This window comes from Dasypus novemcinctus, chromosome Y (assembly GCF_030445035.2).
Source record: "Dasypus novemcinctus isolate mDasNov1 chromosome Y, mDasNov1.1.hap2, whole genome shotgun sequence".
Taxonomy (NCBI): Eukaryota; Metazoa; Chordata; class Mammalia; order Cingulata; family Dasypodidae; genus Dasypus; species Dasypus novemcinctus.
The window spans coordinates 24,522,493-24,539,410 of record NC_092216.1 but is presented as its reverse complement, the minus strand read 5'-3'; the positions used below and the strand labels follow the sequence as shown (position 1 = coordinate 24,539,410).

The window sequence follows — 16,918 nt, the reverse complement described above, 5'->3', positions numbered from 1 at the left end:
GGAAAGAAAAAAAAAACAGATATACACAAACCAGAATTAAACACCCACTACACAACACCTACCACAAAAAAAAACCTTAAATAACTAAATAAAAAAAGACTTTGGGGGATACGCTGTGAGAGAAGACTAGGGGATAATGCGGTGTTAGCAATCAGGACATTGAAAAAATTAAAAAATAAGTCAATGAAAATAAAAACAAAACAAAATGAACCGATAAAGAAAAAATGCTAACGTTGAAGGGTAGGGCATTCAAGGATCTCAGATGGACCTCAGTGTGTGATGGATTCAGGGATGGAAAATCTGAGATATTGAGGACTCAAGAGGTGTGAGTCTCTGTGGTGTGGGCCACCAGAGTATAGGGAATTCAGACCTGGCAACCTCCAATCTGGTCAACAGGAAGCCTGGGAGCCCCACAGTGTAACACAGCCCTCAGGGATCCCCACAGCTGGGTGCCAACCCTATGGGGGAAGAGATCCGCAAACTCTATATTATGCCTGAACCCTGCAATTCACTTACTTAGTAGGGCTCATTAGTGTGGGTATATATCACTTCACCTTTTGGACAGCTCCTGCCCTGTGATTCCAAAACACTGCCACTAGAGGGCGCCTCTACACCGCAGCCACTTTACTGGTACAGATCCAAAGCCCGGCCTGTGACGCCAAAAACAGATTCCAAAACCAGAATTCTCAAGCTTCGCAAAATATTCCCTAATCGGTTTCCAGATGTGTCCCCCTCCTTTGCTGCAGCCTAAAACAACTTTCCGATTATGTCCCTTTATTGCCTACAGCCTATTTGGGTTGGAGATTGGCTGCCGGGCTTTTGGGGGTGGGACTTCAGGCAGAAGCGCTTTTGTTTGTGTCCGCAATCAAAAGTTTCTCCCGCTTCACAACAAAACACTGTCTATCTTCCCAAATCGATCCACAAAGATGACCCGTCGCATCAACCCGCCAACAGCCCGCCCAGGACTCGCGAACTCCTTAGCACCGCAGAGCCATCTAAAAGAGGAGCTGCCGGGCAGGATCACGGCTCCCCCCACCCCCAATAGGGAGGAACCTGTGTGCGGGTCTCACCTGTGGGCAATAGAACCCAAATTATATCTTCTAGACCAATCCTCTCCATTACCTTTCCACCCAATTGATGTCCAGGCACTTCTGCCCTGCAAAAATCCCGAAAAAGCCCCGCCTTGGAGAACCAGCAGCTGCGCCCAGCCATCTCTTTCCGGGACAGACTGCAAAGGCAAGTTCACTCAGTGACCATCTTGCCTCACTCCACATCACTCCTTTAATGATACCAAATGAACCAGTCACATCTGAGACATACATATAAAGAATTACATTAAAAAATCCAATATTAATTGGGTAAAAATAAAAAGATATATGCAGAACTTTAAGAGACTCATATATAGCCATTTTTCCCAACTATTTAAAACATTTACTAGAAAATAAGTTATTTCTTAGTAAATTGTGTTAGTTTGATATAAAAATAGGTATTTATAGTAGCAGTGAATATTATATACTACAAGGTACTTGCTGTCCAAGGAAATTTCCTTATTAAAACTTATTAAAGGCAAAAGATTTATCCCTTTTGTTCCCATGAAACTCTGGTCAGTGTTCCAAGACTACAGGCTAGATTTGTACAAAGTCACTTCAAAATGATACCAAGCAGTGGTTTAAATTGCTTGAGGCATTTTCTTTGGTCACACTCCTTACTCACACCTTCCTCCAAAGCCAGAGATATATTTATATGAGTAAAAGCTTATATCATGGAAAACCATCATACAAATAGCTTATAGATACTTGTAAGTGTCGACTGTGACCAAAAATAATCAGACTATTTGTAGTATGCAAAATAAATTCAGTAAAAGATAAATCCACTTAAAAGTATTCACAATTTTTAAAAGTTTAGAAGTCAGATCACATGTTACTAGATCTACCATTCTATTTTATTCTGGTAAAAATAGTTATGGTAGGACCATGAAGACTTAAATATAAGGATCACAGAACTATGAACTAGTTACTGTGGCAGATAAGATCAAAGGACATTTCAAAAGTTTCATCCCTAGATATGAAAACTAAACATAGAAATGACATAAATAATTCTGTAAAAAATAAGATTTAACATAAATTAGTATAGTATAGCTTTAAAATAGTTTGCTTAAATAAAAAATATTGATTGGGATAGCATTGGTTAGAATGTTTCTTGAATATTGTCTTCTTTAAAAGAGTTTTCATGGGAAAATTGATGTAGGGAACTTGCCTCAATTTGAACATTTTATGAGTTTAATACAATACATAATAAAAATGTAGGAAAAATGGGAGCTTTGGGACACATATCTCCTCTTAAAATGTTTCTCTGTTTCTGAAAATAGTGGAATAAAATGTATTACTTCAACACAAATTCTGACCAGTTTCTGGAAATAATCTTTCACTTAACATCCTATTATTTGAGAGTGCACGCATCACGTTTTATATTGCAAATACCTATGAGTCTATTTAACAATTCAATATTCCGGCATCTTTTTGAGAGTCATGGTTACTCTATTAGTCAGGGTTCTCTAGGGAAATAGAATCAATAGATGATATCTGTCAATACTAAGAGATTTTATAAGTCTCTCACATGACCATGGGTGTCGCAGTGTGGGCTCACCCAGAGGGCCGCTACAGGGGCAGTGTGGGCTCGGGCGGAGGGCTGCAACACATGGAGGGGCCTTCTGAGAAGGCACTCCAGGGCTGGCAAGGTGCAGAGGACACACGGTAGGAAGAAGACTACTGAGGAGACCAGGATCTGTGCGCAAGTCTGATTTATTCAGGAAGTACAGTGGTTAATATAGGGTGAAGATGGGGGAGGGGCAGGGGGCATGGCCGGGGGGGCGGCAGATGGCTGATAGGTTCATGCAGGGGTGCATCACTGGTTGCAGGCAGAAGACGGGGTAGCCAGGGTTCTCGGCGGGAGCAAGGCGGGGCTGTCATGGCGTGGCGGTGGCCCTCAGGGGATAGGCAGGGTTAGGCCACCGAGGGGGAAGCGGGTGCAGCTGGGCAGAGAGGCGGGCAGTACACCTGAACCCCAAGCGGAGGGCCTTAATGCCCGTTCCCGCCACCTGGGTCCGACTCACACCAGCGCCTGGAGACGAGCCAACACTTGCTGTCGCCGCGCTCCCACACGGTGCCACCCTACATTTCCCCCTTTTCTTTTATTAAGTGCCGAAGAAGGTGGAAGAGGAAGGGCCAGCACTCATTTTGTTGGGGGTGGGCCTTGCCAGGCAGCACGTTTGAGAAGCCTGTCTCGGGGTGGGTGAAGGTGGGTGGTGGTGGCCGCCGGGCCCTTTCAGCTTGGGCTAGGTGGAATAGCCGCAGAACTTGTTGGCAGAGAGGGTTGGGCTCGGCATTCAGGGTCATCATGGCCATCCGAGGGGCGAGGTGTCGCTGGTGACATTTCTCTCTCCGGGTCAGGTGGTTCAGCAGTGGCGGGCCGGATGAGGCATCCTGGGATCCAGATGGGCTGGGCGGCATCATCTGGAAAGACACAAGCAAAACCCCTTCCCTGGGCAAGGAGGGGGGCAGGCCCTGACCAGATGTTAGTCTTGGGGTCTTTCCACTGAACAAGGGGGGCCTGTGTGGGCTGGTAGGACAGGCCCCAATGAGCATGTACTGGGGAAAGGCCATCCTCATCGTTGAGATGGCGCAGTAATGCCGTGACGATGGCTTGGAGGCCTCCGGGCATTTCATGTGTCACGAGAAGGTCGTCCATGTAATGAACAATGTATGCAAAGTTCTTTAATGGCTGAATTGCCTTATTGACATAAAGCTGGCAGATGGCCGGGCTGTTTCACATTCCTTGCGGGAGGACTCACCATTGGTAATGCTCAGCTACTTCTTGGTGATTGGTGTACGGGAGTGTGAAGGCGAATTTTGGACGGTCTTTTGGGTGCAGTGGAATGGAGAAGAAACAGTCCTTGATGTCGATGGTGGTGGCGCACCAGTGTCTAGGTATAGCCGTGGGGTGCGGGCACCCCGTTTGGGGGGAGCCCATTGGGCGGATGTGCTTGTTGATCTCACGCAGGTCGTGGAGGAGCCAGTACTTGCCTGACTTCTGAATGACGAACGGGTGAGTTGTACCGACTGGTGGGTGGCTCAATGTGTCCTGCGTCGAGCTGGTCATAGACAAGAGCTTGGAGAACTAACAGTTTCTGGGATGAGATGGGCCACTGCTCCACCCAAATGGGCTCCTCAGTATCCCATTCAAGAGGAGTGGGTGCTGGAGGTGTAATGCGAGCAGTGGCGTATATCATTGGGGGGGAGCCGTGGATAGAATGGCTCCGCAGTTCAAGAGGACATCCCGGCCCCAGAGGATATTGTCGATGCCGGGCAGGACAAGGGGGAAGAAGGTGCCTTGGCGGCCTTCCTTGTCCTTCCAAATAAGATCTCAGCTGGTTTGGAATGAGGGAGCTGTTCTGGTGGCTCCAATGATGCGGGGACTGGGGAGCACACCCCAGTTGTGTGCGGCTGTTTCTGGGAAGCAGGATATTTCTGCCCTGGTGTCAAGGATTCCCTCGAACCATTGGCCTTCAACCTCTAACTCCATTATTGGTTTCTTGGGTCCTAGTGGAACGGTCCACATTACGGCAGGGGGTGGCGGCGTGGATGAGCGGCCTCTTGCTGGCGGGGCTGAGGCCTGCCCCCTCTCACACTTAAAGGCTGCCGTTGGCTGTTGGCGGTGTGGCAGTCACGGGCCCAATGGTATCCTTTGCCACAGCGGGGACATGGGGTGGGAGGCGCGCGTGGTCTGGCTCCTCCGGTGTCTTGAGGCGTGTTCGTGGATGTCATGCTCGGGCGGCATGAGGGCATTTGTTGGCAAAATGTCCAGTTTCTCTGCATTTGAAGCAGTCGGAGGAGAGGGACATGGCCATGGCTATGGCCTGAGCCAGCGCGGTGGCCTGCGGGTCTATGTGGGAGCAGGCCAGGATCCAGTCGTGTACTCCCCTTTCCTTCATTGGTAGGATGGCTTGTCGGCAGGCATTGGTGGCCCCTTCCAGAATGAGTTTCTGGGCAAGGGCTTGTTGAGCACACTCGCCCGGACCTTGCGCTTGCAGGCCTCCTGAACCCGGGATATGAAGTCGGCGAAGTCTTCGTCTTTTCGTTGGACAAGCTTGGCAAGTGGTTCAGGTCTGGTGGCGGAGCAGCTGCGGAAAGCGCATAAAGCCAGCTTGCGAAGTTGGAGCCAGAACTCGGGGGGGGGGGGGCATTGTGATATTGGGCCGGATTGGCGAATTGGCCCGTGCCTGTGTAAGCGTCTGGGGGATGGCAAGCCCCGACACGGGTGTCGTGTGCCACTTGCTTTTCTGACTCTGATGTAAAGTGAGCACGCCAATCAATGAATTGGCTGGGGATTAGGATGGCCCGAGCGAGGGAAACCCAGTCATACGGAACCGCGAGCTGAGTGCTAAGCTCCTCAAGCAAATGTTGGGCGTACGGGCTACCGAGGCCATCCTCTTTAACAGCCTTGCGGAGGTTTTTTATTTTGTCGGTTATAAAGGGGTACCAATCCTGCGGACGGTGACGCGAGGGGGCGGCATTTAGCGGGTATAAGAGTGGTGTCTTATGTGCGGGGGCCTCTGCCCATGGGGGCCAAGTACCCATGGGCCCTCTGGCAGATGAGGGATCCACGGCGTGGGGTGCCCAGGGTGTGGGGCGAGAACATGGTTCGTCCCAAGAAGGTGGCGCCTCACAAGATGGCGGACTGCCCCAGGGGGTAGACGGCTTGTAAGATGGCGGCCGCTCCTCTTCCGGCGGGGGCCAAGATGGCACCGTGGCCGGAGGGGGCAGGTATAGGGGGAGGGACTTCCCTTTATCCTCCCAAGAAGAAGGCGGAATTTCGCCATCTTGGGGCGAGGTAGGCGCGTCCGGTTTGGGCGGGCAAGAGTCCAGGGCGTTGTTGAGGCAGCTGGACAAGGACTTGGTGTCAGAATCACTGTCTGACTGAGACCCCTCTCCCTTGCTCTTACCGCAGGTGCAGTGGAAAGCGTCCCGATTGACGGGGGTGCCCTGGAGGCACGAGCGAATGGCAATGAGCGTGGGGAGAATGTTGGGGGGAAAACGCTTGTTCTCATACTCCATAGCCACCGTGATGCAGTCAATGAGGTTAGTGTACATGTCCCGGTCCCACAGCTGGCAAGTGGAGAGCCAGGGGTTGAAAGACAGCAAAAGGTCCCAGTACGTTTGGAGCTGCTTTACTGAGACATTCATATGATTGGTGTCTAAAAGGCCGGCAAGGGCCCTAACCTGAGGTGCCTGGCAGGAGGAAAGATGGCCACCCATGGCACCGACGGCGGGGCCTAGCTAAGACGGGGGTCCTTACCTTGTGGGCGAGGCGGGTGGGGGTCCAGCCGGGAAGTTGTTGTCCCCACGTTGGATGCCAAATGTCGCAGTGTGGGCTCACCCAGAGGGCCACTGCAGTGGCGGTGTGTGCTTGGGCGGAGGGCTGCAACACACAGAGGGGCCTTCCAAGAAGGTGCTCCAGGGCCGGCAAGGTGCGGAGGATGTGCAGTAGGAAGAAGACTACCGAGGAGACCAGGATCTGTGCGCAAGTCTGATTTATTCAGGAAGTACAGCGGTTAATATAGGGCGAAGATGGGGGAGGAACAGGGGGCGTGGCTGGGGGGTGGCAGATGGCTGATAGGTTCGTGCAGGGGTGCATCACTGGTTGCAGGCAGAAGACGGGGTAGCAGGGTTCTCGGCGGCAGCGAGGCGGGGCTGTCATGGTGTGGCAGTGGCCCTCGGGGGAGAGGCGGGGTTAGGCCACCTAGGGGGAAACGGGTGCAGCTGGGCAGGGGGCGGGCAGTACGCCCAAACCCCAAGCCGAGGGCCTTAATGCCCATTACCGCCACCCGGGTCCGACTCACACCGGCGCCTGGAGACGAGCCGACCCTTGCTGTCGCCGTGCTCCCACACGGTGCCACCCTACACATGGGGATGCATAAGTCCAGGTTCCACAGGCAGGCTGCAAACCAAGGGCTCTGATGAAAGTCCAATGAAGGTCCTTGATGAGTTTCTAGGAGACAGTGGTTGTCCAAAGAGGAGCTGGGAAATTCTCCCAGAATGCTGGAATCACTTCCCCTTTGAAGACATTCAACTGATTGGATAAAGCATTACTCATTGCTGATGGCAATCTCCCTGATTGACATAGATGCAATCAGCAGTAAAGTCACTGGTGACTAAAGTCCATAAATGTCCTTGTATTACAATTAGCTCAGTGCTTGCTTGACCAAACAACTGGGCAGAATTACCTGGCTGTGTTGACACATTAGCCTAACTTTCACAGTTACTCCATTCATTTTGAATTGTGCGTCTTTACAACCAGAAGTTTTTTTCTAATGATTCTCACCGTATCTATGGTCCATCATACATGGGAGCCACTTATATATTTTAATGTAACATTTATTGTGATCTATGTATTTAAAAAAAAAACAAAAAACAAAAAAAATTAAAAGAAGAGGTTCTGATTACCCCACACCCAACCCCACCCCACTCCTCCCACATCAACAACCTCTTTCATCATTGTGACACATTCATTGCATTTGGCGAATACATCTTGGAGCACTGCTATACCTCCTGGATTATAGTCCACATTGAAGATTACACTCTCCCCCAGTCCATTTCATGGGTTATGGCAGGATATTTAATGTCCTGCATCTGTCCCTGCAATATCATTCAGGACAACTCCAAGTCCTGAAAATGCCCCCATATCACACCACTTCCTCCCTCTCCCTGCACTGAGCAACTTCCCTGTACACTATTTCCACATCAATGATACAGTTTCTTCCATTGCTAGAGTCACAACAGTTCTATAGAACACCAATAAGCCCACTCTAACCTATATTTTATTCCACCATCCTGTGGATGCTGGGATAGTGATGTCCACTCCACCTCTAAATCAAGTGGGGGCTTAGATCCCACATGGCTGATGGATGTGGTTCTCCTGCTTGCAGTGTAGATACTCTCAGTTCCCTGGTATGTTGTTTGACCATCCTCATCTCCCTATTAGCTAACCTGGGTAAGCCCAATGAACAAGAGAGTAGGTACTGCAACTCTCTTGAGGCTCAAGGCCCAGCTGGTACTTATTCTAGAGATTCAAGTCTCCTGAGCATACACCAACCCCAGCACCAACCACAGGTTCAGTAAGTGACAGAAGAGGCATGTGTAGAGAGATCACATCTGAGCCCAACTCTATCACACTCAGGAGCACAAATTCCAAAGTAGGGCCCACTGGCAAAGCACTGCCATGACTGTAGAACATGTGTGCCTCTGTAGCCCTCAGGAACACTACTACCTGGGGTTGTATCTACTTTAGCTATCTCTGGGATCCTGCTGAGTTGTATATAAGCGTGACCCCTCTGATGACCTCCCAACTCATTTTGAAGTCTCTTAGCCATATAAACTCATCTGTCTTTACCATTTCCCCCTTTCATTCAAGGTCTTTTTCTACTTGCATCACAAGCTGCTGCTTGGGAGTAATTCCTCAGCACAAGGAAGGCTCATCCCTGGGAGTCATGTCCCACACTGAAGGGAAGGTAACACATTTACATGCTATGTTTGGCTTAGGGAGAGGCCACATTTGAGCAACATGGAGGCTCTCAGGAGGTAACTCTTACCCACCCTGCAGCTCTAGGCCTAGGTGGAATTTCAAACACAGAGGTTCATAAGCTTAGTCATCAGTACCAAGGGCCCATCATTGGACCATCCTTCTTCACTGGTCTTTGCTCATGCATGAGGCCAACTGTTGCTGTTCCACTGGGGAATGTGACAGTGCTCCCCTAGCTAGGAACTCCACAATCCCTCAGTTATTTGGAGAGTTACCTACTATGACAATACCCAATGAATATCCAAACATTTTAATATACCCTATATACATGCCCTGGAGAACTCCCTCCCAACCATCAATGACACCCCATACCACTGTTCCTCCCCTGTAATAGTTGAACCCCACTGTGATTCAAAACTTTCTCAAAAATGAAGCCTAATACATTGCCAAATTTGATTAGTATTGCGACGGTTTGCTCGGTCGGTAGAGGTGGGGTCTGGCTGCGGACGAGGGGTCGGTCCCACTTGGGATGAGGGGTTGGTCCCACTTGGGACGAGCGGTCGGTCTCACAGGGGTTGTGCGGTTCGGCTGACGGGGTCGCCCGGCAAAGCCGGTGATGAAGGGGTCACCAGGAGAAGCAGGCGACGAACTGGGGACAAGGGAGGCCAGGCCCTTGTCGGGGGCTCTCAGGACTGGAGGGCACACGGCAGAAGAACTACCGCGGAGACAAGGTAAACACACAAGTCCACTTTATTGAGGGAGAGGCAACAGTTTTATAGGGGCTGGGGAAGGCTGATTGGTTGAAGCCACACCCTGTTCTGATTGGTTGCTGGTGAAAGGTCAGTGGGAGGTACTGGATGGGGGAGGGGTGGTGATTAGGGATTGGCTGTTGCTGTTGCTGGGGGAAGTGGCAGGGCTTAGTGATTGGTGGCTGCTGTTGCTGGGGTAGAGGGCAGACTTGAGTTTCCCGCCCACGCCTGGCTGTTGCTGCTGTCGGGGGAAGGGAAAAGGGCAGACTGGGTTTTTCCGCCCTGCGCCTGCGCAGGGAGAAAGAAGAAGGGTGTTGCCTCAAAGGCATCATGTGGTGTTATCTGGGAGGAGGGGCGACCATGGAAGCATGGCTGCCAAGAAGGGGAGACCCGAGGGCACTCTGCGCCCATGCTGAGCTCCCTTCAGTGGTGGCGGTGAGTCCGACCAGTGTGGGAAACAAAGGCATGTTGTTTCCATGGAAGCAAGTTACTTCCTTGACCACTGAGTCAAGCTGTCCCTTATGATTATCGGTGCGGAGCACAGTCTTGGCTGGGTAAGCACACCTGCAGGCAGAACAATACATATAGAACAGAACAACCTGGGTAACAGGATTTATGAGTATAGTTACTGATTCTTATAATAATAGTTCCAGTAAAGTTTGTTGGGTTTTCATCAATCACTAGTTAATATAGTATGAGGTAAGGGTAATAGGTAACTTGATTTTGTGCTGAATGTCACGTAGGTTAGGGGTATATATACTAGCCCCTCGACTCAATAAAGTTGTCTGATGAGCTTGAGAAATCAATGCTCTCAGATCCCCTGAACCCAATCTTTCTTTGTCTTTCATTCCCGATACCTCGGGTCACCGAACAAGACTCCGACAGGTGGCGCCCAGACGAGGGGCTCGAGGCAGAGGATTCATCAAAGTACGGCAGCGTGGGATCTTCCACCTCTGGATCGGGAACGCGGAAAGCTGAAAAGCCTTTTTTAAGGTAAGGAGCGTCAAAATTAATTAACCCGGGTAAATTGCTGCTTCATATTATTAAGTTTTGCTTTCCGTTAGCATCAGGGTATGGGTAATCAACCAGGACGCTTGGAAGAATATTCACAGGTTTTGAAAACACTGTTGCACAGTGTAGGCGTCACAGTTAAGACTGCAGATTTGTTAGAATTGTTTGCTTTGGTTCAAAAGCATTGTTATTGGTTTCAACTGCAAGGAAAGAATTTGATGAATGTTAAGCAGTGGAGGCAAGTAATGAAAGAATTGAGGAGAGCATATCAGAAAGGAGAGAATATACCTGTATCAGTTTGGGCCTTAGGACAGCATATTGCTGCTGCATTAGATCCTTTGCAGTCTGATGAAGAGGAAGAGATTGTTCTTTTCTCAAGGGAGGAAATGGCTATGAATGATGCAGGTAAAGATAGGAATTTGGAGGAGGATCAGGAAGAAGAGGAGTTATTTGAAGTTAGAGACACAAATCCGTTCTTAACTAAATCTATGTCAGAGCTAAATATTTCTAAGGTAAACATATATCCTAATTTGACTCATGAGGTTCCTTCTGCACCTCCAGAACCTGGAAAAGTACCTAGTGGACTTTTCTCTACAGACCTGCCTTATGTTCGTAGCAGCTTTAAGCCAAATCCTGTGCCTGTTACTCCATTAATGAAATGTCTTTTACTGGGATCTAGTCAAGGTGAGCCTCTGGCTATGCAAGCTGTAGTCGTTTTTCCTGTAACTATTCAACAAATTCCTCCTGATGCTGGACACTCACAAGGGGGTGTCAAGTTTCATCCTGAGCAGAAAACTTTTAAACTATTGAAAGATTTAAAATGGGCAAAGATACTGAATAATGTCCTTGTTAGTGAAATCAGGCTTGTAAGAAAACTCTCTGCTAAAGTGTTAACTAAGATAAGGAAACTGTTCTGGCAGCAACTCTGCAACCCCCCTGCTGTCTACATGACAATGTAGCTGTGGGCTAGTGGGGGTTAATAGAGTTAAGCCACTGAAAAAAGAGGAAAACATGGCAACATTGGTGTTCTGTTTTATTTCCATGCTAATTCTAATTGGGCTTATTTAACCAAGATAATAAAATTAGTACAAAATTTTTATCAAGGTTTAAAAAGGAATTTTCAGTTTTAAATCAATAGTTTACTCCTGAACTTCAAGTCTCAGTATAGTCTTACAGAGTAATAATCCAAAAATGTGTGTTAACGGTCTGTCTAAACTGCTAAATTACAGTTTTACATTACATTTATGCTGCTCAAGTTATCTTAACTGATTGCTGATAACTAATAAAAATATTTCCAAGCACAAGCTTGCATGTTACAGGTAACATGGATTCCAGAAGAAATCTGAAGAAGTGATATTTAAAATGTGATATAATGGAGAGTTTAAAAGCAGCTATACCAAGAAAGTAAGAATTTTGAGTTAACTGTAAACTGTATGTTTCTGTTACTGTGTTGTGATTGTTCTGTGTTTGTTCATTCAATGTCAGTGTATATTTTGATACCTCCGGATGGTAATATAAATTAATAAAAATTTATAAAAGAGCTCTATTCAAATGGCCAAAAATTAAATAAGCGCTTATATTAATACATAAGTTTAAATGTTAATAAGATCTCTACAATGATAAAAATTGTGAGTCTTGATTAACAAAATTACTATAAGTCTTTATAAAAGGTTGTTCTTGCCTAGATTGAAATGAATAGCTTATTTTTCTTCACAGGATAATATGAAGGATGTAAAACTTAAATGAATATTAAAAAGGTTAAAAGTTTGTGAGAATGCTAATTGAAATTTAATAAGTTTTTGCAAAAAAGTGTGTTTTGCCCTAAAGTAGGATGGCTAATTTTCATAAACTCTTGGAACTTAAATGTATGTGGCAAGTTATAGAAAAAAAAAATTTATAAGTTGAATAAAAGGTGTTTTAAAGTGTTATAAAATTAACAAGTTTTTTCTTTCCTTAATCCCTCTGTTAATTAAAGTTGTATGAGTAAAAGGTTTCTATAAATGCTTAAAAGTGTATAAAGTTACCAGTATTTCAGCACAATATTAGAAAGAAAAGTACAATGTGGTTAATTATGGTTTTAATTATTATAAAAGAGTGTGTGTCACAGAAACAACCTCTTATCATAGATTAAAGTAAGACTGTAGTATGCAGAAATCCCAAACACTGCTAGTTGCAAAAAGTTAATGTCCAGCTGTATTGCTATCACTTTGTTTTAAAACTTGCTAAGACTTTCTTTAGTGTCTTCTTAGACAGATCAAGCCGGCTGCATTCCTCTATCTGTAAAAAATGCAACAATAAACTTTTGCAGTGCTTTTCAGGGCTATGTGCATAGCCCAACTATCTTGTACAGTATTTAATATAGTAATAGTAATAAAAAAGCAGCATACGTTACTTCTTGAAAAGAACAGGCTTGGCAGACTCCATTCACGTCTGCTCAGCGTACTGAACTTGCTGCCATCATTAAGGTGTTAACAATATTTAAGGAACCTTTGAATATTGTCTCTGATTCTGAATATGTATGCCTTACTGTTAAGCATATTGAAATGGCTCATATCTTTGTTACTGATGAATTATCTCAACTTTTTGCTGATTTGCAACATCTCATTAGATTACGACAGCATCCTATTTACATTACACATATACGTTCTCATACATCTTTGCCTGGTCCTATGACAGCAAGTAATGCTCGAGCTGATTTATTAGTGGGGTGTTTACAAAGTGCTCATGATTACCATGCTTTAACTCACATTAATGCTAAAGGCCTGCGAGATAAATATCAAAAGTTAACAAGACTACAAGCACAGGAAATTATCCGTATTTATTCTACCTGTGGACCACTGACAGCAGTGCCTTTTCAGGCTGGAACTAATCCCAGAGGCCTGACTCCTAATCAGTTATGGCAGATGGATGTTACTCACATTCCATCCTTTGGAAAACTACAATATGTTCATGTTTGTACTGACACTTATTCTCACTTCATTTGGGCTACTGCTCAAAGTGGGGAACGGTTTCATCATGTTCGCTCACATCTCTGGTCTGCTTTTGCTGTGATGGGATGTCCTCTAAAAATTAAAACTGATAATGGACCTTCTTACATTAGTAAATCCTTTGCTTCCTTTTGTAAAAATTATGCTATTGAACATGTAACCAGCATTCCCCATAATCCTACAGGTCAAGCTATTGTTGAAAGATGCCATCATACTCTCAAGATTATGCTTTTAAAACAAAAAGGGGGAGATGATGGTATGATATCACCTAAAGATCAATTGGCTAAAGCTTTATTTACCTTCAATTTTCTTAACGTTTATGATTCTATGACACCGGCTGAATGTCATTTTGGACATTCTCAAACATCCACAGAAATTGCAGACTCTGAGAATCAACCAGTATTTTGGAAAGATGTTTTAAGTAATGAATGGAAGAAAGGCAGGGTAAAAGTATGGGGGCGAGGTTATGCTCTTATCATTTCAGAAAATGGAGAAGAAATCTGGCTTCCGGCAAAAAGGATTAAACCTAGGACTGAAGAAGTGGAGTCTTCTACACATATGGATCCTACTGATAGTGAGTGAAACCGGCAATGGTAATTACACATATTGGCCTTATATCCCTAATCCCCCATTACTTTGAGTGTTAACCTGGAAAGATCCTTCTTTTCCTGTCTATTTGAATAAAACTATTATATTTCCTGGACCCATGGATGATAGGTTACCACTTAAGCCACGAGAAGAAGGACAAAGGATTTATAATCTCCTTCCATTTGATTTCTGACCTCTTTGCATTGGCAATTGCCTACCATGTATGGCTGTGAAAAATAGAACTATGATCAATTTTAGCCATAATAATACGAAATCTTTGGTAACTTTATTCCCATCTTATCAATACCAAGAATATAAGTATCCAAGTTATAGTTGTCCTAAGAGGAATGCTGATGATATGCAAAGATGGTATGAATGCCATATGGGAAGAGGATCTGTCATTTTTAATGATTCCTATGGAATAGTTTGGGAAAGTGCCCCTAAGGGGAATCCCAACAAATATAAAGGCAGATTTATTTGGTATGGTATAAATAGCTTGGGACAACAAATTAGTAATATGCAGTATCCTTTTCATGATTCTCTTGATATGGATGAGAAAGTAATCTTTACCAAAAATAATAGTGATTGGAAAAATATAGGGAAATGGGTTCCTTTGCCATGGTGCAATAGCACTGGAATCCATGATCAAAAACAAATATGGAAAGTCTTCTTAGGAGTGGCATCTACTTCTGTATGGAAAGGTAATAAAAGTATGGATGGACAATATTTACAATTAGATCAAATTCATCATTTTCAATCATGTGTCAGAGATCCATATGTGTTTGTGGTAGGGAAGGCTACCATTACTGAAAATGCTTTGTTCTATAAGGATGGCACTTTGTATACTTGCTTGTCTGAGAATATTTTACAGAATGGAGATATTATCACCATGGCTCGCCGAAGATGAGGAGTGTGGATCCCGGTGAAAATGAATCAGATGTGGCAGTCATCACCTGAAAGTCATCTTCTTTTCCACCTGGCTCAAGGACTGTTGAAATGATCTAAGAGATTTTTGGGACTTCTCATAGCTGGCATTCTTGGCCTCATTGGTGTCATCACTGCCACTGCCACTGCTGCTGTTGCATTGCATGAGATGGTGCAGACCCAGCAATACGTGCATGATTGGCACAAGAATGCAAGTGACTTATGGCATAGTCAAGAGCACATTGAGAAGGACTTAATAACAGAGTTAGTGATTTGGAATCTGCTGTTTTACACTTAGGAGATCAAGTTTATAATTTGAATTTGTTAAGAGGATTGAAATGTGATTGGAATGAAAGTAATTTTTGTATTACTCCTTTGGATTATAACATGTCTATGTTTCAATGGAATAAGATCAGAAATCATTTGTTAGGACATAAAGGAAATATGTCATTAGAAATTGAGGAATTGCAGAAAAAGATTTTAGAAATGTCTCATAATCAGATATACGTAGATAGTGATAAGGATATCTTTAATGATTTGATTTCACATTTGAATAAGTTTAATCCTGTTGATTGGTGGAAATCTCAACATTTCTTATCTGCCTTAGGAATAGGGATATGTGTATTAATCCTGGTGCTCATGGTTGTCGCTTGCCTGGGAAAAGGTGTTTGCAAGAGATTGCACCGTGTGGACACCATGGGACAAGCAAACAACATAGTACTTGCTAAAACTCTACAATAGTACCCCGAAGTCAGTGCGCTTGGCTGGTAGTCAGTGACGGGCAACTTGGCTAGCCTTTCAGTCAACCTAAGACAGGGATGTGGCCTTTCACTGCCACACTTCCCCATGACGGGTAAGGCTGATTGCGCGTAGCCTCGACCTAAGACAGACACAGTCACCCTGACTAAAACAAAAAGGGGGAAATGTGGGAAACAAAGGCATGTTGTTTCCATGGAAGCAAGTTACTTCCTTGACCACTGAGTCAAGCTGTCCCTTATGATTATCGGTGCGGAGCACAGTCTTGGCTGGGTAAGCACACCTGCAGGCAGAACAATACATATAGAACAGAACAACCTGGGTAACAGGATTTATGAGTATAGTTACTGATTCTTATAATAATAGTTCCAGTAAAGTTTGTTGGGTTTTCATCAATCACTAGTTAATATAGTATGAGGTAAGGGTAATAGGTAACTTGATTTTGTGCTGAATGTCACGTAGGTTAGGGGTATATATACTAGCCCCTCGACTCAATAAAGTTGTCTGATGAGCTTGAGAAATCAATGCTCTCAGATCCCCTGAACCCAATCTTTCTTTGTCTTTCATTCCTGATACCTCGGGTCACCAAACAAGACTCCGACAGACCAGCCACCCTATTATAGGGGCAGCGGCTTGGCCTGCTGTGGATGCTCCCCCGCCAGGCCAGCAAACCACACTTCAGCCCAAGGGGTGACCGCAAGTATGAAAATGAAATAGTGAGGAGACTTCCGGCAAGATGGTGGCTGAGTGAGCTTGCCTTGCCGTCTCTCCTGGGAAGAGGCAGCTGGGCACCGCTGGAGGTTCTCCGGGACCAGGCTTTTTCAGGATTTTTTCAGGGCAGGAAGTGTCTGGACATCGATTTGGTGGGAAGGTAACAGAAAGGACTGGTCTATAAGATATAAATTGGGACTTTTCAGGAGGGGGAGGCAAGATGGCGGCTGAGTGAACTTCCCGGTTACTAGCTCCTGGGGGGAATTGGTTGGGAGGCATCGGAGACTTTGGGACTGGCTGTTTTGGGATTTTTCCTGGTCCGGAGGTGTCTGGACATTGATTTGGAGGGAAGGTAACAGAGAGGATCCATCTGTGAAATATACACGGAGATCCCAGCTACGTGTGGAGGATTCCCTCCTTGGGTAGGCGGAGCCGAGACAGCTAGCACTGCGCGGAGCCCCGGCGGGCGGCAGCCAGGGTAGCCGATTCCAGCCGAGCCCGGCTGAGCCACGGCGGGTGGGGGGGCGGAGCCCGGCTGAGCTCGGCCGAGCCCAGCCGCGCCACGCCGGTGGCGAGCGGGAGAGCCGCGCCGCGCCGCGAGCGGGAGAGCCGAGC

The 16,918-nt window shown here is 46.0% G+C and overlaps 1 long non-coding RNA gene across 2 annotated transcripts; it reads left to right on the top strand.

Annotated features, from left to right (window-relative positions):
- The first annotated feature begins 9,782 nt into the window (after nucleotides 1-9,782).
- LOC139438404 (uncharacterized) lies at nucleotides 9,783-15,314 on the top strand. 2 transcript variants are annotated; one of them, XR_011648066.1, is made up of 3 exons: nucleotides 9,783-10,319; nucleotides 11,657-11,741; nucleotides 13,196-15,314. It is a non-coding gene; the product is annotated as an uncharacterized lncRNA (long non-coding RNA). The 2 variants fall into 2 exon arrangements; XR_011648065.1 differs by lacking the exon at nucleotides 9,783-10,319 and having other exon boundaries at nucleotides 11,580-11,741.
- The last annotated feature ends 1,604 nt before the right edge of the window (nucleotides 15,315-16,918 follow it).